The 27125-nt window shown below is 40.9% G+C and overlaps 1 long non-coding RNA gene across 1 annotated transcript in view; it reads left to right on the forward strand.

Annotated features, from left to right (window-relative positions):
- Positions 1–18347, forward strand: part of LOC138979973 (uncharacterized) — a 326270-nt gene extending 307923 nt beyond the window's left edge. The window contains exon 2 of the long non-coding RNA XR_011460194.1: positions 17872–18347. This is a non-coding gene — a long non-coding RNA (uncharacterized lncRNA). The remainder of the gene's footprint in view (positions 1–17871) is intronic.
- The last annotated feature ends 8778 nt before the right edge of the window (positions 18348–27125 follow it).

Here is a 27125-nt window from a genome sequence, read left to right on the forward strand (position 1 = left end):
TTACGGAGGGCACCTAGGATGTTCAAAAGCGGTGAGTGTTTAAATGAAAGGATGTTTGTATTGTGTGTAAAAGCCTGACAGTATCTGTGATGGTTTACGGGAAGCTTACTGTGCCTTTAAGTGTTTAACAAAATTATCTATGAATAATAATACATGATTTCAAAGTTTAATTACATCTGAAATTTAACACTAATGATGAAAAAAATAAACGTTATAACGTTAGTTAAAAAAATTATATCTAACAAGAAAACTGTCTCAAATCACCCTAAGAGCTATACAGTTCAGGTTGGGGGTTGTAATTATGTGACCACACACCAGGAATACCTTAAAATAAATGTTTGAGCGCTAAGTTATACAAATTGAAAACAGTGGTGATTTGAGTGGGCATCCCGGACTGTAATTCTCATTGGGACGTTCTTTGAGCGAGTCATAATTTTCGTCCTACCTTTTGACCCTGAGTCTTTCAAGCACTATTTCTAGAGATACAGATCTGAGTTCATTTTGGGAGTTGAATAGAGGACAATACACACCAGGAAGGTCTTAGAATTAGTGTTTGAGTGTTCTATTTTTCAAATCTGAATGCTGTGTTTGGTAGTCATTGCAGACCTTGATATTCTCCAACCGACATAGTGTCTGTTTCTGTTGTTCGAATCGTTTTAGCGCTGTATGGCACGGAATTTGCATGCGTAAGCTAGACTGTACATTTGACTTTCTTAATCCAACGGTCTTGATCTACTTTGACGAATGGGTATTTTTGAAAACTAAATAGATATAATGATGACGACCGGAAGTCCTGATTCCTAACAGAAGAGCTGGGCGATGCAAACCGCACGCTGATTAAAATTCATTTAATTATTTGGCATATTTCAGAGCCGTTTTGAGCAAATCATTGCAGATGTTTTTTAAATTACAGTACAGCGAATGTCCCTTGAACTTTTTAAGGTACAAATCGTCAGAAACTCTATAAAATGGTGGCTTAGACAATATATTTTTAACAATTAACTCATCTTCCAGACCTTTATTTAAACATCTCTACCTATACGAGGAGAGGTAGAAGTTTTTGAACTGTGAACTTTCTTTTTCTGATTAATCTTATTTATGATGGTATATTTTAGAGCTGCCGGGACAGAAAGAAAAAAAATTCACATGGCATGTTACTAATAATACTGATTGATATTGAAGCCGTAGAGTGTATGAATAAACAGTTTCATTTTTGATAACGAAAAGCTTGTTGTCGTGTGTGAAGTGCTTCTGTGTTTGTGAGTCTGTGAATGCATGATATATTTGTGTCTTGAAGGCTTACTAACTCGCTCCCGTGTTTACGATGTGTAGTTTGCCCACAATCGATGTCAAATGCATCATAGGGCCATATAATGACGATATGTCGCAATGCGCGGACCATATACATGCATTACAGCTTGTTCTAGCCTCTGAAAAAGTGAGGATGTCAACAAAGACGCGGAGTTATTTCCCTTGCGTCAACGTTACCTCTGTTGGCAAATCTATAAATAGGACGATCTAGATCAAAATAAAAATTCAAATATCTCAACATTTAAGGGGTCCTAGACCACAATATCTTGCAGGGAACTTAATTTAGCATGTCTCCAGCTGTGGGTAAAGCAATTAGCGTGAATAGTCATCAGCTTTCTATGCCTTTAAAGTCCTCCAAGCATTGATCAGTAAGTTTAGGAATAGGTTTACAAATGTTTGCAAAAGTGTGTTTGACCATGGGCGTTGGTTATTGTGTCTGTATCAGGCTGGGGAATTCTCCTCTTATTCACGAGATTCAGAGGGAACCTGAATCGGTTTTTCATGAAAGAAAAATAATCTCTGAGGAAAAAAATCTAATTTAAACTAGTACTTTTATGCAACCAAGCACGCTCACACACACACACACACTCATAGAAGGATACAACACACTAACTCACACCCACACACACATGCACACACACATTACCCCCCGCGGGTTAGGGGGAAGAATTTACCCAATGCTCCCCAGCATGTCGTAAGAGGCGACTAACGGATTATGTTTCTCCTTTTACCCTTGTTAAATGTTTCTTGTATAGAATATAGTCAATTTTTGTAAAGATTTTAGTCAAGCAGTATGTAAGAAATGTTAAGTCTTTTGTACTGGAAACTTGCATTCTCCCAGTAAGGTAATATATTGTACTACGTTGCAAGCCCCTGGAGCAAATGTTTAAGTAGTGCTTTTGTGAACAAGAAAATTGACAAGTGGCTCTATCCCATCTTCCCCCTTTCCCCGTCGCGATATAAACTTCGTGGTTGAAAACGACTTTAAACACCAAATAAAGAAAAAAGAAAGTCTCGATTCCCCCCTCTACGTTAAAACATTTAGTCAAAACTTGACTAAATGTAAAAAAGAAGCATATTTTACAAACTGAACAGGAAAAGCCCGCATGATTCATAAAAAAATGATAGCATTGGCGGGGCTCGAACCAGCAACTTCAGGAACTGCAGCGCAGCGCAAAACCACTGACCTATGCGGATATCTGTCGAAAATGGAACATTTAGGAATGCCTATTTTGTGAGATGTAAAACATACGGCAAAGCTCACTGTGCAACCCGACTCAGTGAAAGGCCCGTTGGCAGACTGTGTCCTGTGAATTAGGTCAGTTCGACCGTCGCTTACCCTGCCGCTTTGCACGAAAAGTTGGATGATATCTGCACGGTCTTCCTACCGCCGGCTCAGTTTTTTTGTGTGTGCTGCAGTCACGTAGGCCATGTCCAGTTATACGCTTTAAAACAAACCGTTATCATATGGGTGGGGTGCAGGAGCCACAGCTCGCTTTCTCCCCTTGTTCGAAATTGATTTTGGGCAATTTTGGAGGGTATCAGGAGGCCTGTCCGTGCAAGAAATTAATCATTTCTGGACAGTGCATGTGCCATAGCACATTATCAGGACTTGTGTACACAGTTTATATAAAGTGATCTTTTCATCCAGGGTGAAAATTCAACTACACTTGGCTGAAGAAACACACCCACACAGTCACAGTGACACACACATAATTATTGTCATAAATTCAACTTTTGACTTCTTTTTGTTCATACATAAGATGTTAGTACTGTATGTTATCCGGTATTATTTAGTATAAATATAATTTAAACACTTGTTTTACTGTGCCTGTGGTACCACCAGTCACAACCCCTCGGTCTGCATGCTTTTATGGTGCATTTTTGTCTTAAATTGTGAGCTGATGTCAGGTATGTTTGACTGACCAGCAGTGGACCGCTCACTTGGCATTTTACCTGCGCCCGCGTCGCAGCAGCGCTCTTCACTAGCTCTTACCGCCTCTGCCCCATCCACCTCCCTTGTTTGTTATAGCTGGCTACGCTTTTCCATAAGTTTGTACCTGTACCGAAGGATTATGTATACGTTCTGTGAAATATTATGTGTACCTTATATGGAAAACGTATTGTTGTTATTGTGTAATGGGGGTGCTAGTTTTAAATTTGTTCGAGAGGTTTTTTTTCAAGGCAGTAGTTCCTCAGCCTGTCGTATGCATTCATAAGATCGTGTGTGTGTGGTGACCTATTACCAAACACTGTACATAAGGTTCCCATGGTAGTTTCTTTGCTATTATCCTGCTTCGTGTCAGTCATAATATGCAAATTATGTATGTGTACGTCAGTGTTTAAAATACTTTGTGCCTCGATTTGAGATCTATGAAAAATACTCAGATTTTCAACCAATCACCAAGCACAGTGCAGACGGAAGTGTGGGGAGCGAAATGGCGGCGAGGTAGGAACTTGAAAAATGCAACAATCAATTACGAAACATGCAGTAAGGGTACGCCTTTTACTTGTTAGCCTCAGTTTTCGTCATTTATACGTACGGCATCTCTCCTTTGTCGACATCATCTGCTTCATCAAAAGGTGGTGTCCACTCGTGGCCCGTACTGCTTGACTCGTCAAAATCAGCCGGTGTCACGTCGTGAGTTTACACTGTCCTGAGTTTACGCTGTGGCCCCAATGCGCATGCGTCGAAATATACGTCACTTCCTGACCAAATTCACGACGCCTACAGCGTCGTGAGTTTATGATGATATGAATTTACCAAAGCATTTTTGAGGTTGCCACGGTGACCGTCTTTGTTTCGCCGATCGCGTTCGCCACTGTATCAAAGAATTCAGTGGGAAATCGTTGGGTTTGTGTTTGTCAGTGGTCTGCGAGTGTTGGAAGAAAAGGTGTAGATTTTTTTCTAAACAAATTTTAGATTAGATTTGAATTTTAGAATACTGTGGGAATCGATGGTTTTGTGTTTGTTACCTTGGACTATTTATAATTATATGCTCCCTCGTAGAGATTGTTTTAGTCACCTTTTTCATGTTTGTGTTTAAAAAAAAACCCACATAAAGCTGGATATGTTCGGAATCAGAAATGCTTCCTCTAGTTGCCAAAATCAAAATGGATGCGTCTGGGTTTGAGTTGACTCAAGTGTTGTTTGTTGCAGTGACATAAATGAATTATCGTGATAATCAAAGACAAACTAAAGAGAGAAATAGCAAATTGTAAATGTGTTAACATAAACTTGAATGAACGTTTACTCTCTCTCATCCTTGGTTCCCAGAGTCGCCGCATGCGCCCCAGTGTGGTGGGTGTTTTTGGGTGGGGTTCTGTTCTGTTTTCTTCTGTTCTGTATTTTTGTTTGTATTTTGTTTCTGCCTCGGTGCGTGTGATTTCGGAGAAAATGTTTCAAAGAAAGCATCTGATCAGCGAACTGTTCCATCGTGCGGATTATGATCACTAAAAACGTGATTGACACCTTCCTTACTCAAAGTGAAAACAACCGGCTTCGAGTTCGGCAAATTCACGATGGCGGAAGTGACGCATATTTCGACGCACGCGCATTGGGGCCACTGCGTAAACTCAGGACAGTGTAAACTCACGCCGTGACACCGGCTTCGTTTTAAGTACTGCAAAGAATGAAAATTACATTCAGAGCTTGTTTCTATTTTGATTCCTTACTGACGTCACGATAAAGCGGAACACTTTTATTTGTTCATTGCATGCAGCAAACACGTGGGCATGCACTTTACTACAACATGGTTGTTGAAAATCCGGGATGAATTTGACACCGTTACGGGCAAGTGTGCCGTTGTGACTGCCAGACTGTAGGTATTATTAAACATCAACATCGAGAGTCCTCGCTCCCCCTAATTGAGGGTCCCACGGGAAGGGAAATTTTAGCTTGCACGATCACAGTTACCTTGATTTTTGTGTTCACGATCACGAACACCATGCAGTGGCAAATCACGGTCACGGTAAAAAGTTGCAGGTACAGAAAGCACGTGTCAAAGTAAACATAACCACACAGTTATTCGCTCCTCTGGATCTATTGTTTATTCAACTCAAAGTGACAACTGTTGCACTTTTTTATTATTTTTTTTTAATTCTCTTTCATTCACACATAGAAATACATATCATGATTTGTAATCAGTAACAAGAATGTTGTTTTCATTGTTTTTTCTCTCGCTCTCTCTCTCTCATACAGACACTCGCAGGAATATACACTCAAGGGGCGGAGCAGTTAAGCCAGAGGGGGGGGGGGGGGGGGTTACAACCTGGGGTCCAGGGGTAGACCTTGTGGGGTGCATGGGCAAGGCCCCGTTGGTGGAGCCCCCCAGAAGCTGAAGAGTTTTAACTATTTTATGAACAATTTATGGCTTATCCTTGATTTTAAACATGATCAACTGGTCTGGTGTCAGCAGCCACTCATTATTTCTTTTAAAGTTAGTATTAATTTTTTTCAGCCGGGGGGGGGGGGTTCCGGAACCCCTGTAACCCCCCCCCCCCCCCCCCCTAATCCGCTCCTGCACTCATACACATTCAACTCCCACACCCTCACTCACACACATGAATATATTTACTTGCACAATTTCACATTTCCAGAGCTAAATCTTTTAAACCCATTTTCTCAAAAACTATTGGGTGGATTGAAATTAAAGTACATGTATGTGTGATGGGAGAGTCTATAATCCTGACTAAAGGTCAGTCTAGGAATCATGAAGGTGGGTGAAGAAATATACACTCATATACATTCAACTCCCACACCCTCACTCACACACATGAATATATACTTGCACAATTTCACATTTCCAGAGCTAAATCTTTTAAACCCATTTTCTCAAAAACTATTGGGTGGATTGAAATTAAAGCACATGTATGTGTGGTGGTAGAGTCTATAATAACAAAATCCCCAACGAACATGACTTTGATCGACTTTGACATGAGGATCAAGTGACCCAAACTGGCACGTCTCCCCGCCATAGTTCCTGAATTTAACCCATTGTTGATAAGTTTACAGGCGCTAAAATAAATCCAAGCTTAATGCAAAGAAGCGACAATTAGAATCTATGCCAAGCATGTCCACGTTGCTGGGATGAAAAACACATTTCTAGTTTCGGTTTTGGCTACACGCAGACTCGATCAGACCGTCTAGCTAGTCGAGGTCACACTGAGCGAGTGACAGCCGGACGTGGCAATGACCAATGTCGACAATGTCAATGATCTCAATCAAACTCAAAGATCTTGAACAAATTTCAAGATCTTTGCCTACATTCAGAACAGTCATAGAGTAACATAGACAGGGCCGGACTAGGGGGGGGTGGGGTTACAGGAGTTGCGCAACCGCCCCCCCCCCCCCCCCTGGCTTAAGCATGTACCTCCCAAACGCTTTTTTTTGGGGGGGAGGGAGGGGGTTGCATCTGGATCATCATGAAATCCGAGGAGAAATCGCACCTCTCACCCCCTTTCGAAAGACATTTTTCTTCAACGATTTTTGTGATGAAAAGTATGAGTCCTTACAATCTCAATTCTTCTTCATTGCCTATACAGCTTGCTGTCGAATTTACCTTTTTCGTTCAAGGAGAGGCTTCCTTTCCCTCCAGAAACATCAAAAAACGTTCAGCTTCAAGCCCCACCAAGGGGGCTTTGCCCCCTGGACCCCCATCTGTAATCCCCCCCCTCCCCCCACCCCCCTAGTACTTACCTAGTCCGGCCCTGAATAGATCAACATACCTTGACATTTCGTCTTCGGAAAGACGGACCCGTAGCCTGACCTTTCCATCAAGGAAGGCATTCTCGCCGCCTGCTTTGGTCTGGCTTGAATCCACAAAATATAACAGAAGTTCGATGACAGTACCGCTGCACGCCATTTTTGAGTCACTTGAGAAAAAGTGACTCTATGTAATCGGTCAGTGTTAGTCTGTCCGGCCGGCCGTCCGGCCGGCCGTCCGTCCGGCCGGCCGTCCGGCCGGCCGGCCGTCCGTAGACACCACCTTAACGTTGGACTTTTCTCGGAAACTATCAAAGCGATCCGGCTCATATTTTGTTTAGTCGTGACCTCCAATGACCTCTACACTTTAACGATGGTTTCGTTGACCTTTGACCTTTTTCAAGGTCACAGGTCAGCGTCAAAGGAAAAATTAGACATTTTATATCTTTGACAAAGTTCATCGGATGTGATTGAAACTTTGTAGGATTATTCTTTACATCAAAGTATTTACATCTGTAGCCTTTTACGAACGTTATCAGAAAAACAAGGGAGATAACTAGCCTTTTCTGTTCGGCAACACACAACTTAACGTTGGGCTTTTCTCGGAAACTATAAAAGTGACCGGGCTCAAATTTTATGTGAACGTGACTCCCAGTGACCTCTACACTTTGACGTCTGCTTTGGTGACCTTTGACCTTTTTCAAGGTCACAGGTATGTCTTGAAGGAAAAAAATTGAAATATCATATCTCTGAAACTATTCATCGGATTTGATTCAAACTTTATAGGATTATTCTTTACATCAAATTATTTACATCTGTATTGTGTTGTGAATAGCAATTTCTTCCTGTCCATCTGATGCCTCATATAATATTCAGAACTGCGAAAGTGACTCGATCGAGCGTTTGCTCTTCTTGTTGATCTTCGAATTCGAATTTGACTAAATGCACTCAAAAGGCTTTAGCACAAAGTCCTTCCATTGGATGAAGTTTGGCAGATTTTTGCAATTCGCCTTCTGATTGGATCTCTTTTTTTGTGTGATTGGTTCTCTTAAAGGGAAGCAATCGCTGTCAAAATCATATTTCTGAATGTGTTGTTTCTTCCCTTCAATAAGGATTGGCTCCTTGACGAATAGAGGATCATAGAGTGATACAGCTGTGAAAAATGTACGTTGAAAATAAAATGCTTTGCAATAATGCCCATCACGATCACGAAAACAAATGACGATCACGATCACGAGACTTGATTTTTTTGTCATCACGGATCACGGGCAAAGTTCCATCACGATCACAGAAATGGAAATTTCGGCAATCACGGTCACAGAAAGGTCAAAAAACGCCAATCACGATCACGATTTTAAACCCTTTGGGGCCCTCCTAATTGGCGTAGAGGCGCGTCCCCCGGGTGGTGGATGGGGGAACCTTCTCTACTAACTTCTGAGAGAAGGTCGCATCACTCGATGCCGTGAACCTAATTAGGATCTTTTTTTTGTCTCTTCTCTATTTCTGCCTCCCCAAAGCCCTTTTACTTACCTTTTCTAACCCATAAAATTCTCCACCCTTTTTTTTCTCCAAAATATGGCGAATTCCGAGTTTGTCATGTGTGACCGGGGGATGAGTGGCTGACACCTTTATGCTCAGGGCGTATCTTGTGTAGTTTTGATGGCTTCACTGAAGTAGAAAAGAAGTAGGCTAAGTGTTTTGGCTAGGTTACACACTTGTCGCACTTATATAACACATGTTCACCTGCTTAAAAGAGAAGAGGCACAATGGTGCCACGCCTGTGATAATAGTTTTACTGTGATACATAGTTTTACTGTGTTACATTTGCTGACTTTGTTGTTTGAAATTGGTTTAATTTAAATTTGTGTAATGTTAAACTTGTGGGGTCCTGATTTGGCCTATATGGTCCGCTGGACCCAAAAAGCAACAGATATCAATCAATCAACATCGAGAGTTGAGACATAAAAGTGTTGGTGCACGGATAATTTGGTCGCCGGATGGTCAGAAATCCAAAAGAGAAAATCGATTAGCCAAGCAAACCTTTTTGATTTGGAAAGAGTGCACGACAAAAATGTTCGCATTTCACATTCAGTGATAGCAGGGACCTAATATAGGTCTATGGTGATAGGAACAGAAAAACACATGTAGATCTCCCCGTAAACGGCTCCGTTTGAGAGGAGAAAACAACCTACCCTCCCAATCAGCGAGTACACACGGAGAGCCATGAATGCTTGCGGACTAAAGACTGTTTCAGATCACAGGTCGATTTGCTTTGCCTACTGATTCGTTCAATTTTATTTAGATTCGCTGTAACATGTACGCAATCGGGTAACTTCAATTCAAGAACATGATCTTTCGTCGCTTTGTGCAAAAGGTAAACCCCTTTACCCAGCTTTAGCCACTCACTGACTTTGCAAAAGTAAATCCTCAGTGAAACGTTCTCACACACTATTTTCACATGTAAACCATACATGTGCAAAACATATTTTACCCTTTCTGATTATTTTTTCCAGAGACGGCGAGACATTTACAATCGCTTTCGGGGATGTTGCTACAAATTCATACCTATAGGACAAATGTCCTGAGTTCTTCAGCATCAATAGGACATTTGACCGCTTTCAGAAAGTGTAATAGGACATTATGAATTTGCGCCAAACAGCTTATAACACATTCCATGGAATTGTTCCAAAGTCATGCGCCCACACACACACGCCCACACACACGCGGCGCGCGCGCTGTATAACACACACATAATATAGTAAATACATCAACACAGTGTGCGTATAATGTTGTATTTGTTTAGTTTCAAAGAAACCACAAAAAAGAAACCAACATGAACAACTTCAGAGCTCTTACTTTGATTACAAACTGCATGATTTGGATAAAAGTTGAAAAACAAAATGATCAGTTTGATCTAATGCTGATCTTTTGCAGGCTTTAGTTTTTTTTTCAGCGGCATAATTCAGTGCTTCGTCTCGTATCGAAAACAAAAGCAGACGACAAATTTAGTCAGTTGGAGTTGTCTCCCGTACTCCTGTAGCATGCACTGATCTAAAAATAATCCACTATTTTTAGATCAGTGCGCTGCACCGAGACGGTTATACCCAAACGGCGCATACCGCAAACGGTTCGGGAATTCCCGACAAAAGAAAAGATCCGCACGCGGCACTGGCAACTTCAGTGTCAGCTGAACACAAGAGCGTTCGGTCTTTTAGAAGATTTGTATCTTGAAATGAAAATTAACGAATATCGCGCTGTCCGCGAAGGAATGGAGTACATATCGGACAATGACCACGCTCAGGCTAAAACGATAGGACATCTGACCGACATGCGGCAGTGTGGGGCGGGGATATAGCTCAGTTGGTAGCGCGCTGGATTTGTATTCAGTTGGCCGCTGTCAGCGTGAGTTCGATCCCAGGTTCGGCGGGAATTTATTTCAGAGTCAACTTTGTGTGCAGACTCTCTTCGGTGTCCGAACTCTCCCCCCGTGTACACAACATTGGGTGTGCACGTTAAAGATCCCACGATTGACAAAAGGGTCTTTCCTGGCAAAATTGCTTAGGCACAGTTAATAATTGTCTACCTATACCCGTGTGACTTGGAATAATAGGCCGTGAAAGGTAAATATGCGCCGAAATGGCTGCAATTACTGGCCGTATAAAATTTCATCTCACACGGCATCACTGCAGAGCGCCTAGAACTGTACCCACGGAATATGCGCGATATAAGCCTCATTGATTGATTGATTGATTGATTGAATCGGACATTTGGGGATTTTCATCGTTATATGTCCGATGTCCGACGCCTAACGACATTCCTGCGCTTTTAGTTGTGGAAAAAACAAAAATATGTTTTACTGTGATACATCTTACATGTGAATTGTTTTTAATGAGTTGGTAGATCAGATAGCAAAACAGAGAATTAGATCAATGCGGAATCTGTCTCAGTTGACCCCCTGGGTTCTGGAGACAAGAAATGTCAACAACCAACGAACCAACCAACTTTCTTGCCAGCTTTGTAATGGTGCTGGTTCCGATGCTGGGGTTTGTCACTGTATCGCTTGGATAGACCACAATGCTCTAAGAGACTGCTGAGGAAGGCTGCACGATGGTTTTTTTGCTCATTGGTGAATTACGACCAGTCTATATCTCTGTGGTTACACTACACTGGGTCAGTGCTGAGAGTGAGAACCAATCTCTTGTTCAAATGCTGTGTGGAGTACACAATTGATCTAAAAATACACCAAGTTTGTTTGAAAATACTCCAAGTGAAAAACAGGGGTTTTCAGTTCTGACTGTGGCTCTCTCTGATGACGTTGATTTAATGGAGATTATGCTTTTCAACAAAATGTTTCGAAGGAACGAATGTCAGAAGTTATGAACTTTTTAGAATTTTGTGATAATGTTTCTTTCTTTCTTTATTTGGTGTTTAACGTCGTTTTCAACCACGAAGGTTATATCGCGACGATTGTGATAATGTGATAAAACCGAATGTAAATAGTTTTAAGTAGGGAGCTTGCCATGTGAACTGAGAAAGAAAAAACCGAAATTGCAACGGTCTCGGATAGCAATATCTGCTGAAGAGATAATAAAAACCAATAACCTATCAATCCACATCCTAAATGGGCTACTGAGTAGTGTAAGTAAATCAGTAAACCCGTTTTATACAGATTGCTCATGCTTTGGAGACAGGATAGCAATATCTGCTGGAGAGACGATAACATACAATAACATGTCAACCCACATGCCCCTAAACGGGCTACTGAGTGGTGTAAGTAAATCAGTAAACCCGTTTTATACAGGTTGCTCATGCTTTGGAGACAGGATAGCAATATCTGCTGGAGAGACGATAACATACAATAACATGTCAACCCACATGCCCCTAAACGGGCTACTGAGTGGTGTAAGTAACTCTCAGTAAACCCGTTGAAGACAGGTTGCTCATGCTTTGGAGACGGGCTCGGATAGCAATATCTGCTGAAGAGACGATACAAAACGATAACCTATCAATCCAGATGCCCAGGTGACTGAGGTTGCTCATGCTTTGGAGACGGGCTCGGATAGCAATATCTGCTGAAGAGACGATACAAAACGATAACCTATCAATCAGGTGACTGAGGTTGCTCATGCTTTGGAGAATGGAATGATTCTCCAGGTGGTGGTGTCCTGATTGCAGAAGGTGAATCACTTGGCTGTACTGCAACACACGGTGTCCAACTCGAACTTGAAGTAAATAAGCGTGATCTCTTGATGCATTTCGTCTTGTGGGACAGAACGTCGATCTTCAGCTGCTTCACTTCTCCTTTGAGATCCATCACTTGTTTTTCAGATGGTTAGCTGGGGTCATTTATTTATGTTTGAATCATCATGCAGTCTGACTGGCACGGTTGGCCTAGTGGTAAGGCGTCCACCCCGTGATCGGGAGGTCGTGGGTTCGAACCCCGGCCGGGTCATACCTAAGACTTTAAAATTGGCAATCTAGTGGCTGCTCCGCCTGGCGTCTGGCATTATGGGGTTAGTGCTAGGACTGGTTGGTCCGGTGTCAGAATAATGTGACTGGGTGAGACATGAAGCCTGTGCTGCGACTTCTGTCTCGTGTGTGGCGCACGTTATATGTCAAAGCAGCACCGCCCTAATATGGCCCTTCGTGGTCGGCTGGGCGTTAAGCAAACAAACAAACAAACAAACAAAATCATGCAGTCTCAAATAGCATTAACTGCTGAAGAGACGATCAACAAAAATAACGAACCATATTCAGGTTCAACCAATAACTTTGATAAATAGTATCATTATTAGTTATGTTTTCGATTATTTTCTTTCTTAACATTTGTATAATCAATGCAGGACTTAAAAACAGTTATGCTGAGTCTCATGGATTTAAGACCATAACTATTTTTTTATTCGTGACAAACACTACAGAGCATATTTTTTTTTATTTTTATTTTTTTTTTTTTTAAGATTTAGCTTAAAAATACATGATCGTTTTAGAACCTTCTTTATTTTACCGTGAAAGACCTAAACGTAATGTTCAAGCTGCACGATAAAGTGCAACATATCTTTTTTTAAACAGTATATTTAAATCGCGTAAGCAAACAAACTTGCATCGGTCCCCGGATAGCCATATAAGTTCAAGTGCAGGGACTATACTAACAAACCAACAACCAACCAACCAACCGAAAACAATTTGAGAACAGACAGCGCAGGACCGGCACGGTTGGCCTAGTGGTAAGGGAGGTTGTGGGTTCGAACCCCGGCCGGGTCATACCTAAGACTTTAAAATTGGCAATCTAGTGGCTGCTCCGCCTGGCGTCTGGCATTATGGGGTTAGTGCTAGGACTGGTTGGTCCGGTGTCAGAATAATGTGACTGGGTGAGACATGAAGCCTGTGCTGCGACTTCTGTCTTGTGTGTGGCGCACGTTAAATGTCAAAGCAGCACCGCCCTGATATGGCCCTTCGTGGTCGGCTGGGCGTTAAGCAAACAGCAAACACACAAACAAAAGACAGCGCAGGCAAAGCAAACGGTTTGCCCCCCTTGCAATAGCGATGCACATGTGGTTAAACCCTGATTTTTTTTTAAACGTGGCATTAGTTATAATATTAAGGGTATTGGTTGACACTTTTATAGTTATGTTTTGTACTTTAAACCTGCTTCCTTGGACCACTGCCTGTTTTCTTTGTCTTCAACAGCGAACACCTCATAACAATTCCCATGTTTTATCGTCTCATCGCACTGAAGAGTAAGAATCAAGCAACAAGAATGGTATGCTAAAGGAACGTTTAATTACCGACAAAACAAAATGCTACAATCACTGTACTTCCGCACATGGGTCTTTAACGTGGACAGACATTAACACTTATGATACAGATAATGAACTTATCTGAGAAAACTCTCCAATAACCTAGCTGGCAAGACGCTTGCGAGCCAATTGCAACGATTTACACAACCAATATTGCAAGGTCGATTATGCAACACAACCAACATTACGACTGCAAGGTGGAGTTAGTACTGGTTGAAAGCTGCTCCTCAATCTAGCTTTGACGTTGACTAATCGTGATGAGCGATGTTATTGATGGTTGACATTGAAAGCAACTGAGACAGTGTCTTTCTAAAGAGCTGTGCAACATTTGATAGGAGACTGAGTTGACGTCAGTTGCGTGATCTCTCTTCCCCCCCCGGAAAGATTTTACAACTTTTTATAGGAGTTAAATTTATTTATTTTTTAAATAAGATTTGAAGAAAAAATTTAAAAGTTATGAACTTGTCAGAACCTTCTTTTTACAGTGATAGATACACATTGCCTGAAAATAGTTTTACGCATGGAGCTTGCCGTTTGAACTGAGAAAGGAAACAAGTTTGCATCGGTCTCGGATAGCAATATCTGCTGGGGAGACGATAAAATAAATTTAAAAAATTTAAAAAAATCTTGTTTCCACATAATATGTGCTTCCATCAAGTTCTGCTGTGCTGACAACATTATTGTCTTCGTCGCTAATTAAGCTCTCAACATACTTCAGATGTTCCTTCATAGAATCGAGCTGTGATTTCAGTTCTCCGGCTTCTTTTTCGATGCATTGTTTGGCAGCATTGGCACCCACCAATTTCGAGAAGTTTGCCCAGAACGGACGTTGTGTCAACACAAAATCAAGTCTAGTTCGAGGGGGTTGACAGATCGAAAGTACGCCACACTTTGATGTTTTCCGCTATTTCAAGTTGTTCGCTCTCAAGGGTGTAGCACATTCTAGCGGCCTTCAATATTTCAAGTACAACTGGAGAAAGACACAAGCGCCTCAAAACCTGTGAAATAGCACCCAAAACATTCCCGTTGGGCTCAACAATTCAAACCAGTTACCTTACATTGAGGATATAGGGGTATTCCTTTACTTTTTCTTCCAATGCCTGTTCTTTTCCTCTTTCCAGGCTTTTGTCAGTTTTCATGTACCTTGCAAAGGTTTTCGGCTCTCAACACAGAGCTTTCACGCAGTGTGCCATCATTGTTGTGTACTGACCCTGGGTGTCGGGCAACGTAGTTGAGGATGCGCAGGTCTGCATCGCATTGATGTTGTGCCGTTCATACCGGTTAACAAACCCATTTTCGTTTTGCTCAGGTGCGATACATGTTAGTAACATGAGAAAACCTTTATCTCTCTTTCTGTCACACACACAGACACAGACACAAACACACACTCTCTCTCTCTCTCTCTCTCTCTCTCTCTCTCTCTCTCTCTCTCTCTCTCTCTCTCTATGTCCCCTCTTGTACACACACGACACACGCATACACGACACACACACATACCACACACACACACACACACACACACACACACACACACACACACACACACACACACACACACACGCACACACACACATCTTCACAACACACAACACACAACACACACACACCGTCACACACACCTTCAAGAACAATATACGTAGTCGTAAATAACCTGCATAGAACTGATTAACAATGAAAACTTTTTTTAAGTTGCTCAAAAATAAACAGAGAACAAAAACCATCGATGCACAACAATCGTATCATTACACAGTATGCTGCAAACCACGGCGTTTGTTGGTATAACAAATACACCTGCCCAGATTATGTAGCCCCTCCTTGTTTTGCATAATAATCTGTAATGAAACCAAACAAGGCAGCAACGTATATGGTAACTATTTACAACGAAGATCTACTGCGTCACAATAAAAAACAAATAAAAAAACATCTCATCTTCGTGTGCCTTTCTGCAGAATGGAAAAAAACCAGGTCCTGAGCGGTATACGGAATACTTATCTTTTTATGTAATTAAAGTTCAGACATGGAAGCTCTGAACTTAATGAAAACATCTCTAATAGGCAGTTTGAAGGGAATACATTTATCCACACTAGCAAGCAAATCAGCTTCAAAAATGCAGGATTTCTTTCCCTCTATTTTGCTCTTTCTGTCTTTATTTGTGCTCGATCCCCGGATCTTGATCTGTTGGAATTCATTAAACATCATGTATTTGAAGAACAAGGTGTCGGGCAATGATTTGAGATATCTGATCCACTTCAGCTTGAGCCAGTTGACCTGGTTTCCTTGCTAATCAGTTTTTGTGCTCCTGAGTTTCGATTTTGCAAACTCCTTGAAGTCTAAAAGGCTGTCACGTGTGAGAGGAAATACATTATATGATGATGATATTCTAGCCATCTGTACAACCGTGTGCCACTGGATAGGTACAAAAATGGTTCTTGACTCTTTCGATCGTGGAGTGCATGGAGTCACATTCCGTTTGTGAATGACCGCTTTCAAAAAACTTCTGGTCGATTATTTCTGCTGATGGATGTCGCGGATCCCGTTGATACCATGTGAACTGAAAAAGGAAACAAACTTAATTGCATCGGTCTACAATAGCATTCAAATGCTGAAGAGACGATAACAACCAACCAACAACCCCGGACAAGATTTTTAAGTTTTTAAAAGAGATCCAGATTTTTAACAAGATTTGAAGTACAAAATGTGTAAGTGATGAAGTTGTAGAATCGGTTTTTTATTTTTATTTTTTTAATTTTTTTATATTTTATTTACAGTGATAGACCCGATTGTAAATAGTTTTAAGCATGGAAGTTACCATGGGAACTGAAAAAGGAAACACAAATGCATCAGTCTCGAATAGCTTTAAAATGCTGAAGAGACGATCAACAATAACAACCAACCATCCATTCAACACTGTGGAAAGAAACTTTTGGTGGAGCAGGATACTGAAACCTGAGCACAAGCAGTAATATGAAAGAATAAAGGTGAGAAACAGCCTTGAATGCCAACCGTCAGAATGACAGCAACACTGTTGTAGCATTTCTGACGATCGACATGCAAACACTTAATACAAAAGAAAACAAGAATGCTGAGGCGTTATTAACCATTCAGTCAAGCGACGACTCTGAAATACGCCCGGTTCTCTCTTACTTTCTTTATTAAACAAGGGGAGAGGGAGAGACAAGACAAGACAACATCGTTATTATCGAGGGTAATATATAAGCAAGAATGTATGCTTTATTACATCCAGCCCTCGCCCTAAGACGGGGTCAACTTGAACAGAAAAAAAATCAACAAACTATCAGAGCAAACTTTACATATTATAACTTTTCATACAAATAAAAAGATGAAAAATACTTCACAGCATTTTGACTACATTGTCAGTAAGTTTAAATGAATTAATGAACATATTAACCACTTGTTATTTTGCATTATGTGTGACATGTAATGTTCTTGGAAGCTGTGTGTGGTTTTTTTATGTTTAAGAAAAATTGGCAACGTCAGTCAGTGCTGCATACTTGTTAGAGGTGGATACTGACACTTGGTGTTGCTGATGCTGCATAGTGTCTTCACGACGTAACTTCTAAACCTTATCCACGTCAGTGTTTGAAGATCCAGTGAGAGGGAGCAGAGGAAGATACTGTGGGCGTGATAACTTCAATTGGACGGACAGGAAACTTGGGATTTTAGGTCTATGTTCATCTTCTTGAATTCAATAATCTTTTTGCTCACGTATTCCATTCTTCCAGTCATTTCTTGGAGTTGAAGATTTTCATTATGTTTTTGATCAATTTTTATCTGGTGTTTCGCACTTTCCACAAAAGATAGCATCATGTTTGGCGCATTTCGGTACAACTCTTGTAGTTTTTGAGTCTTTTTACTGAGAGATTTCATCTGTTTTCGTATGGAATTAATAGAATATTGATGAATCCTTGTTGTATGACTGGGTTTGCACCTTTTGATTTTTACGAGTTTTTCCGGTCAGATGAGTAGTACAATCATTGATATTCTCAAATGGTCTCGGAGTTTGGAGTGATGATCTGAACGATGAGACATCTGCCTCAGTCCCGCAGTGGGGCACTGCGGTTATGAAATTAAAGGCCCCTCCTGTTTTTGGAACCGCAGGAGCTTTCTAGTTTGCTGTTAGGTAGATTTTTGGTTCCCTTCCTGTCATGCTCTCTTTTTCTTCATGAATTCTTTTCTTTTTTCTGCCTTCTTGCTCATTCACCTGTATTTTTTCCAAAAATCTCTTCTCTTGCCGCTTGTCTCGCGATTCATGTATAGTTTAATCTGTTAGTGTTCTGATGTAAGTCCAGCAGTAGATAGGTTAAGCCTATTTTAACATACTGGAAACTGGTAATCTTCCAGTAGGTATTAATTTAGTTTTACTAAAGCCTGCTGGGACACAAGTAATGGGTTAGTGCATTTGTAAACAGGAATCGCTTGACAAGTGGCCCCCTTCATCCCCCCCTTCCTCGTCCTGATATGGCTCTGCGTAGTCGGCTGGACGTTAAGCAACAAATAAACAAACAAACAAACAATCTGCCTCAGGACTGGATGGTGACTGTGCATCTGAAGAAGTAGACACTGGACTGAATGTCTGGAGACGGCGAGAGGCTCTTGAAGTGGTGTCAGTGTGTGAATGCTTTCTGTTGGAGGAGCACGAGGAGTCAGGTACTGGCCTCAAATCAGAAGAGCATTATCAATCAATCAATGAGGCTTATATCGCGCATATTCCGTGGGTACAGTTCTAGGCGCTCTGCAGTGATGCCGTGTGAGATGAAATTTTATACGGCCAGTAGATTGCAGCCATGTCGGCGCATGTTTACCTTTCACGGCCTTATTCCAAGTCACACGGGTATGGTAGACAATTATTAACTGTGCCTAAGCAATTTTGCCAGGAAAGACCCTTTTGTCAATCGTGGGATCTTTAACGTGCACACCCAATGTAGTATACACGGGGGGTGGTTCGGACACCGAAGAGAGTCTGCACACAAAGTTGACTCTGTGAAATAAATTTCCGCCGAACCTGGGATCGAACTCGCGCTGACAGCGGCCAACTGAATACAAATCCAGCGCGCTATCAACTGAGCTATATCCCCGCCCCCATTATGATGACTTCTGACTATCATTGCGTTTGTCAGCAGTTTTTTCCTCACCAACTGGAGATGCAGGTTGTGGTAAGGGTGTGTCATCCACCGACATCTTCCCCTTCTTAGACAGTGAAATGGATGGCAGTTTTAATTTGGATAGATTGTCATTCACTGTAGCATCTACAGTTGACTCATTATCCCTTTTTGAACAGGCATTAACTGCTCTGACACATTCAACCAAAGTTTCAAATTCTTACTCTCCACTTGAGGCATTTAGTGTTTCCTTGTACCAGAACTGTACCTGTAGTGTAGAAAATTGTGATTGTAATGAGTTTAAACATTCCCACAGTTGATTTTTAAGGGAGTTTGGCCTTTATTTTAAGATTTGAATTTTAAAGATCCTTGACACGTAGGGTTTCGACTTAACTTTTGTGTTCCCTTCGGGTAACGTTTCTGACTTTGTTTTTTGAAATTGGTTTAATTTAAATTTGTGTAATGTTAAACTTGTGGGGTCCTGATTTGGCCTATATGGTCCGCTGGACCCAAAAAGCAACAACTATCAAATCAAATCAAATCAAATTCCCACAGTTTATTTGAATTTTTGTTCTGTAAAGATCTGGAGAAGGCAGGTTAGTATGTATGCTAGTAAGATTATCTGCATCCACAACACGGATTCTCCTCAATGGATAATTGGTTTCATCTAGCCAATCTACAGTATAGTCAGGACGTGCGTTTATATCACAAATGTATCTTTTGTAAATAATTTGGCGTGTTAGTGGTAGAAATATTGTTAGTACATCAAAAGTTCGTTGTTTTGGGTCCCTCTTTATTTTCACAGAAGGAACCCAGTCATGGTGGTGGTCACAATTAAGCGTCATAGGTAATACATATTTTAGATGCTCATGGCCAGCAGAAGTTTATTCACTATTGTCACTCATCATGACTTTTCAATGAAGATAAAAGATCGAGTTCACAGTGCACTTGGCTAAGTTGAAGGCCATACTCCTCAAGACGCGTTTGATACATTTTTGCGAGATCTGCACGTCTGAAGACAACCTGCCGGCCGCCTGATTATGTATCTCGCTCTTCCTGCATGTATTCAGTAAGCTCTACAAATACAAGGCCATCGTAAATGTGATCCGGCCAAGGACCACTACTACTTAGTAGTAGTCCTTGGATCCGGCTTATGTGACTCAAACTCGTCAGATTTTAACTTCGGCTCTGCTTTCCCATATAAAAGCGTCAAGCAAGTGTGATGGTATTTCAGTTCCTGTGCTATTATGTCACCTGCGCTGAGTTTCGTCAACAGTCTTTTGTCCTGTAGAAGCAGAGCACATTTTCGCACTTTCTCGTCCAGTTGAAATGTGGAAGCGTTACGAAGCTCCTGTCTTTCCCCTTCCTTGTCACAAATGAAACATACATGATTACTGTTTGTATTTGTGTCCAAATCTTTCCTCAACAGCTTCCGTACTTGTTCACCTTCGTCACTTGCACTAGCTGAGACTGTGGCTGCCGTAGCTGTTCTTTTCAGTTTTGATACATGTTGTATCTCAGCCGACAAGAAACGTGTTTAGTCGACCTTCACGACCTTCACACTAAACTTATTTCTGAAGGAAAGATTATCAATTTTATGTGGGCGCCCAGTCATATGGGCATACACGGCAACAAGGTTGCTGACAAGGCAGCAAAGGATGCTCTAGAGATCATGGCGGTTCCTCGTCCCCCTGAGCAGTCTGTTCCTTTTACTGACTTACGTCGGAAGACCCTTTGTTACAGCTTGAAACTCTGGCAAGACCGTTGGTCTACCTGCACGGAAAACAAATTGTATAAAACGCTTCCTGACCTGTCAAAGCCACTTCCTTTAGTGGCTTCAAATAGAAAAGAAGAAAGTGTTTTGGCCAGGTTACATACTGGTCACACTTATCTCACACATGTTCATCTGCTTAAAAGAGAAGAGGCACCATGGTGCTACGCATGTGATACTGGTTTTACTGTGAGTCATTTTTATCACCGAGTGTGCTGATCTGTATGATCAACGAGAAAAGTATTTTGGCACCTCGAACTTGAAAAGTATTTTTACAGAGGTCAGCTCTACAGCTCTTTTTGGGTTTTTAAAGGAGTCTGGTCTTTATTTTAAGATTTGAATTTTAAAACTACCTAATTTATTTGACATATAGGGTTTTGCTTTGACTTTTTTGTTGCCTTCGGGTGACGTTACTGATTTTATGTATTAGAATTGTTTTAATCTAAAAATGTGTAATGATTAACTTGTGGGGTCCTGATTTGGCCTATTATGGTCCGCTGGACCCGAAAAGCAACAGCTAACTAACTAACTAACTAACAAGAAACGTGGAAGCATGCTTTCCTTCATGCTTTTCTTTTCTTGATTATTTCTTCAATGTTATCTCCTTTGCTGAATCTGGTTAGGAAATCCCTCTGTAAATAATAAAGCTCATGAAACCTAGTCAAATGTTCAGCCAAGCTATTATATGATGAACCTTGTCCCTTTTGTTTTGCTTTTGCTGGACATTGTAGCTTCTCCTTGGTCTGCTGCTGGCAGAGAGCACACAAGCTCCAATCGGTTAGACAACTGGGAGAAGAAGCAGTAGGCTGTCTTTGGTGTCTGTCCTCCTCCACTTCCATGGTGTAGAAAGCACCTTTCACACAAAAGATAAAAAGAGAATTTTATTTAAATGTATTTGTATATAATTTACTATCTCAGGTAGTCAGCTAAAACTGGGGTATCCTTCACACAAATGATTGAAATGAAAGAATATTGCATGCATTTTTTTGTTTATAATACTAGAATGATAAATCACTTTTCTATAGTGCCAATAACAGCTCCACGCGTTCGACAATTCCAATTCAAGAAACATTAAAAAAAAAAATAAATAGAACCTTACCAAACTAACATGGCAATAAGACTGCAAAATAAAGCATGCACGCGTGCGTACAATGTGCATGGTTCATAATTAAGACACCCTACACACGCACACGCGCGCGCGCACACACACACACACTCATACACACACACACACACACACACACACACACACACACACACACACACACACACACACACACACACACACACACACACACAAACACACACCAGGCATTGGAATTGTCCGCCGAAAGGCAAACTTACGCCAAATATTTTGTTTGTTCGGCCGAAAAAGCAAATGTCCGCCGAAAAACTAAATCGGAGAGGCAAAAATGGTTCTAAAAACTTAATTTGATGGTAAACTTGAACCATTTGGGTTCTTTGGAGAGAAAAACAAATTACGGGGGGGGGGGGGGGGGGGGGGCATTCCCCCGAGACCCCTAGTAAGGGTAGGCGCTTCGACTTTGCTCTAACTTACACATTTTCAACCTTGTTTTACTTTTTTTCAATTCCGTTGCCTCACACACACACACACACACACACACACACACACACACGCACACACACATAAATAAACAAGGCCAGCGGACATCCTACCAGTAGGTGCATGTACGTTTTTCTTTCGCACGACAGATAGATCTAACAAAATCGAGTTACTGCAATAAGCAAAAGCTCAAAGCGTGCAGCATTTCCGCGCTTCACCCTATAAATATATGACCCCAGAAGACAATATCAAATTAACATGACATAAAATGGGTGAGTGAAAGTGTAATTTTGATAACTTACCTTCACAGACGTTGTTTTCTCTCAATCATTGCTACGGACGACACCTTGTTGACATTTCATGCTGCGGGATGTACGATTTTCTAAAAACGGTAACATTAAATAACATAATACAACATTATTAATAACAGTATTTATTTCATGCATATGATATCAGTAGACAACTGTTAATGCATGGTTATAAATTTAATTTCACATTTCTTTGAGTTATAAATATTTACTGCTGAGCGCTTCAGTCTTGAAATTCGTCTGCTGTAGAGGCTGCTGTTTATTTACGGTAAAACAAAAAGCACACAGACGAAGTGGCTTTGTATCAGAAATCATGAAAAACATCATAAAGAACAAAATCCCAAAGTATTATGTTTGTCACAAGATTTCATTGATTTTTGGTGTTGACTTGCAACGTACAAGCCCCAATACAACGATTACACGAGAAAGCTGGCAGTTCACGATCTGTCATTTTTTTGCTTGGGAGACAAGGAGGGGTCTTATGTTACATGTTCGACAAGACAGAAGGCAACAAAGGATCATCAGAGATCGGAACGTGTCTCTTCCAGCATCTTTCGAACGCTGCCGCCAGCCGCGTCACACGCGTCACCCTCTCTACTCGGATACATGTTCACGACAGAATAGGAACAAAAATGTTGCAGCGCATTGAAGTATGCAGTCGTTTCCATCAGAAGAATTAATTGACCAGATTTTCCTTGAAGGCGGGGCCACTCACAAATGGAATGCGACTCAATTCACTCCACGATCGAAAGAGCAAAACAATCAACAACCATTTTTCTGCCTTCCCAGTGGCACCCGGTTGTACAGATGGCTAGAAAATCATCGTCATATGATGTATTTTCTCTGACACATGACATCTTTTTGGACTTCAAGGAGTTTGAAAAATCAAAATTTGGAAACACACAAACTGATAACGATTTGCCGGCAAGGAAACCGGGTAACTGGTTCAAACTGAAGTGGATCAGATACCTCAAAGAGCCTGACACATTGTTATTGGCAGTTACAGGATGTTTGAAGAATTCCGACAGATCATCTCTGTTAAATAATCACAAGTGACTAAAATTGTGTCGACATACCAAGTTCCTTCCCCACAATTAAGATCAGTATGAAAACAAGAACGATTTTTTTTATTAGAAGAGCGTAAATACATGAAGGGATTGGCTAAACATAGAAACATTCCAAATATAGGCCCTTGGCCCTACCTTTTTCTGCAGTACCGATGTACAGATGTAGTGCGTTCAGATTTCCCCTGCGTTCAGAATTCCACTGCCGCCTCGTTGATCTTGTATAAACTCCACACTGAAAATCCCCCCTCCCTTCCATAGTACGGATGATCGAGCTTAGGTACTTTACATTCATACTGATAATATCAAATTCGTCCAACCAACATTTTGTATTTAAACTTGGAACTTTGCTTCATCCTAAAATCCTTCCTTTCTCATTCTAGGGCGAAGAAATCGAATTTGGTGTGAAATCTATTAAATTTCACCACCAATTTCCTTCGCTTGCACGAAACTGCCATACCTTTCTCCCTTAAATAAGTGTACTTCTTTAATTTGACCATGAAACATTTCAGTCTCGGGTATATAGGGGAAGGGCTCCTAATATGGACCACTTTTTACATTTAGTCAAGTTTTGACTAAATGTTTTAACATAGAGGGGGAATCGAGACGAGGGTCGTGGTGTGTGTCTGTGCGTGTGTGTGTGTGTGTGTGTGTGTGTGTGTAGAGCAATTCAGACCAAACTACTGGACCGATCTTTATGAAATTTGACATGAGAGTTCCTGGGAATGATATCCCCGGATGTTTTTTTCTTTTTTTTCGATAAATACGTTTGATGACGTCATATCCGGCTTTTTGTAAAAGTTGAGGCGGCACTGTCACACCCTCATTTTTCAATCAAATTGATTGACATTTTTGTACAGCAATCTTCGACGAAGGCCGGACTTCGGTATTGCATTTCAGCTTGGTGGCTTAAAAATTAATTAATGACTTTTGTCATTAAAAATCTGAAAATTGTAATACATTTTTTTTTATATAAAACGATCCAAATTTACGTTCATCTTATTCTACATCATTTCCTGATTCCAAAAACATATAAATATGTTATATTTGGATTAAAAACAAGCTCTGAAAATTAAAAATATAAAAATTATGATCAAAATTAAATTTCCGAAATCGATTTAAAAACAATTTCATCTTATTCCTTGTCTGTTCCTGATTCCAAAAACATATAGATATGATATGTTTGGATTAAAAACACGCTCAGAAAGTTAAAACGAAGAGAGGTACAGAAAAGCGTGCTCTACAGCACAGCGAAACCACTATACTACCGCGCTGAACAGGCTCGTCAGTTTCACTCCGTTATGCACAAGCGGCGGACTACGGTCATTGTGAAAAAATGCAGTGCGTTCAGTTTCATTCTGTGAGTTCCACAGCTTGACTAAATGTAGTAATTTCGCCTTACGCGACTTGTTTCATGCTAATAACCCGTCGCGATATAACCTTCGTGGTTGAAAACGACGTTAAAGGCACAGTAAGCCTCCCGTAAACCATCACAGAGCTCCCCGAGCGTCGAAATACAGTACAAGCATACTTCCATTTGAACGCTCACCGAACGGGAACATCCTGGCTGCTTTCTGTCGAGCGTGAGACATTTTCAAAGAATTTATTTTCGTAGACTTGTTCCGTTAACAACAACGGCGCCTCGTTTTTGCGCTAGACCTAACTTTTAAAATCTAAATAATAAATTGACAGCTTGTTACACAAACATTCTTTAATCATAAAAGAATTCGTTTTTCATCAAGACAAGATCAGAACAATTCGAAGTTGTGAAAGTTTAAAAAAAGAAAAGCCCGGAAGCAGGGTCACGCAAGGGTCGTAGCAGACGACGGCCGGTTTATCAGTGCAAATCGCCGTTCCTCTCAACAGTCAAAAGCCATCGCGAGAGTTCTTGTGAACCACAGCCGTTGTTTCGTGCATAAAAAAACCGTGCTATTGTAGATAAGCTCACGTCGAGTCGCATTCAAATGACTAACTATGACGACTGCATTGTGAAAAGGGAAAACTGGATCACACGGGTTCACGATGGCTCAGGGGTAAGATAAACCACGCAAAAATAAATTCTTTGAAAATTGTTCGCTCTTTACGGAGGGCACCTAGGATGTTCTCAATTGGTGAGTGTTTAAATGAAATGGTGTTTGTACTGTGTGTAAAAGCCTGACCGTATCTGTGATGGTTTACGGGAGGCTTACTCTGCCTTTAAACACCAAATAAAGAAAGAAAGAAAGAATGCTAATAACTAGCTTGTTTTCTTGCGAAGAAGTTTCATTTTGTGTTTGATAGTCCTGCTCTCTTAGGTTAACCGTTAGGCCTAATTAGAGTGAAATAGCTTTGATAGACATTCAGCAAAAATTAAATACAGAAAAAAATCACAAATGGTCCATATTAGGAGCCTGGGCGCCTAATACGGACCAGTGAAGCGGCCTTCACGAATCACTGTAAAAAATCCCCCAATACTTCAAAATAACATGATACAACTTAGTGTACAAGTCAGACTAATTAAAATATGCTTTAGTTTTATCTGTTTCGGGTTGATCAGAGCATTATTTGAAGCACGCCAGGAAACTAAAGAAGCTTATCAAAAACAGAGTGAAAATAAGTGAAATTATCAACTTCCACGAAAAGAAGACTTTTTGTTATATTATTTTGAAATCTCGAGGGCTAGTTATAGGTTATTTCCTACAAGCTTCTTAATGAATTAATGAAAATAGCCTTTAGCTTTTATTTTCTTCGATTTGTTGAAGGTGGTCCATATTAGGGGACTCGCACATACTTCGAAATTTTGCTATTGTTTTTTGTTTGCAGTAGAAACTCGGGGTCAGCGCTGCTAAAATGTAACAAATACTGACTTAGCTGTCATATATAGCAATTTGTGTGTGATAAAAGCTTTGGCTGTGGACAGAAACGAGTCCCGTTTTTGGCGACAAATTTAGAGTGAACGCTGCCAAAACTAGTGAAAAAAAGAGAAAAATCCTAACGGTTTTGAGGTTTGTGTTTCTGCAAGTTATCCAGAGAGGGTGAATACAGCGAATAAAACTTTTTTGAGCGCTCTAGCGCCGTTAGTTTGTCAGAACAGGAGGTGGTCCATATTAGGAGCCGGTCCATATTAGGAGCCCTTCCCCTATATATCGATTCGGAAATCTGAACGCAGGGGAAATCTGAACGCACTACACCGGCCAGTATGACAGTATGTATGTACGTACGTGCGTGTGTGTGTGCGTGCAGTTCGTACGTACGGCTATTCCCCTTTCAGTTCTTCCGGCATTTTCATCCCCACCACTCATCAGACACACACACACGCGCACTGCCCCAGCGGCCGTAGCAGTTCGGCCACTCGTCTTTATATATTACGCTGTTAAAATCTTTAGTAATTACACAACTGTTCTTCGGATATTCGAGAACATTTATTGTTTAATACAGGCATATTTTGTCTAAAGTGCTGGTCTTATTTATAGCGCTGCCAAACTGAAATGTCATTCTCCGCGGTAC

Source organism: Littorina saxatilis, linkage group LG11 (assembly GCF_037325665.1).
Source record: "Littorina saxatilis isolate snail1 linkage group LG11, US_GU_Lsax_2.0, whole genome shotgun sequence".
NCBI classification, from domain to species: domain Eukaryota; kingdom Metazoa; phylum Mollusca; class Gastropoda; order Littorinimorpha; family Littorinidae; genus Littorina; species Littorina saxatilis.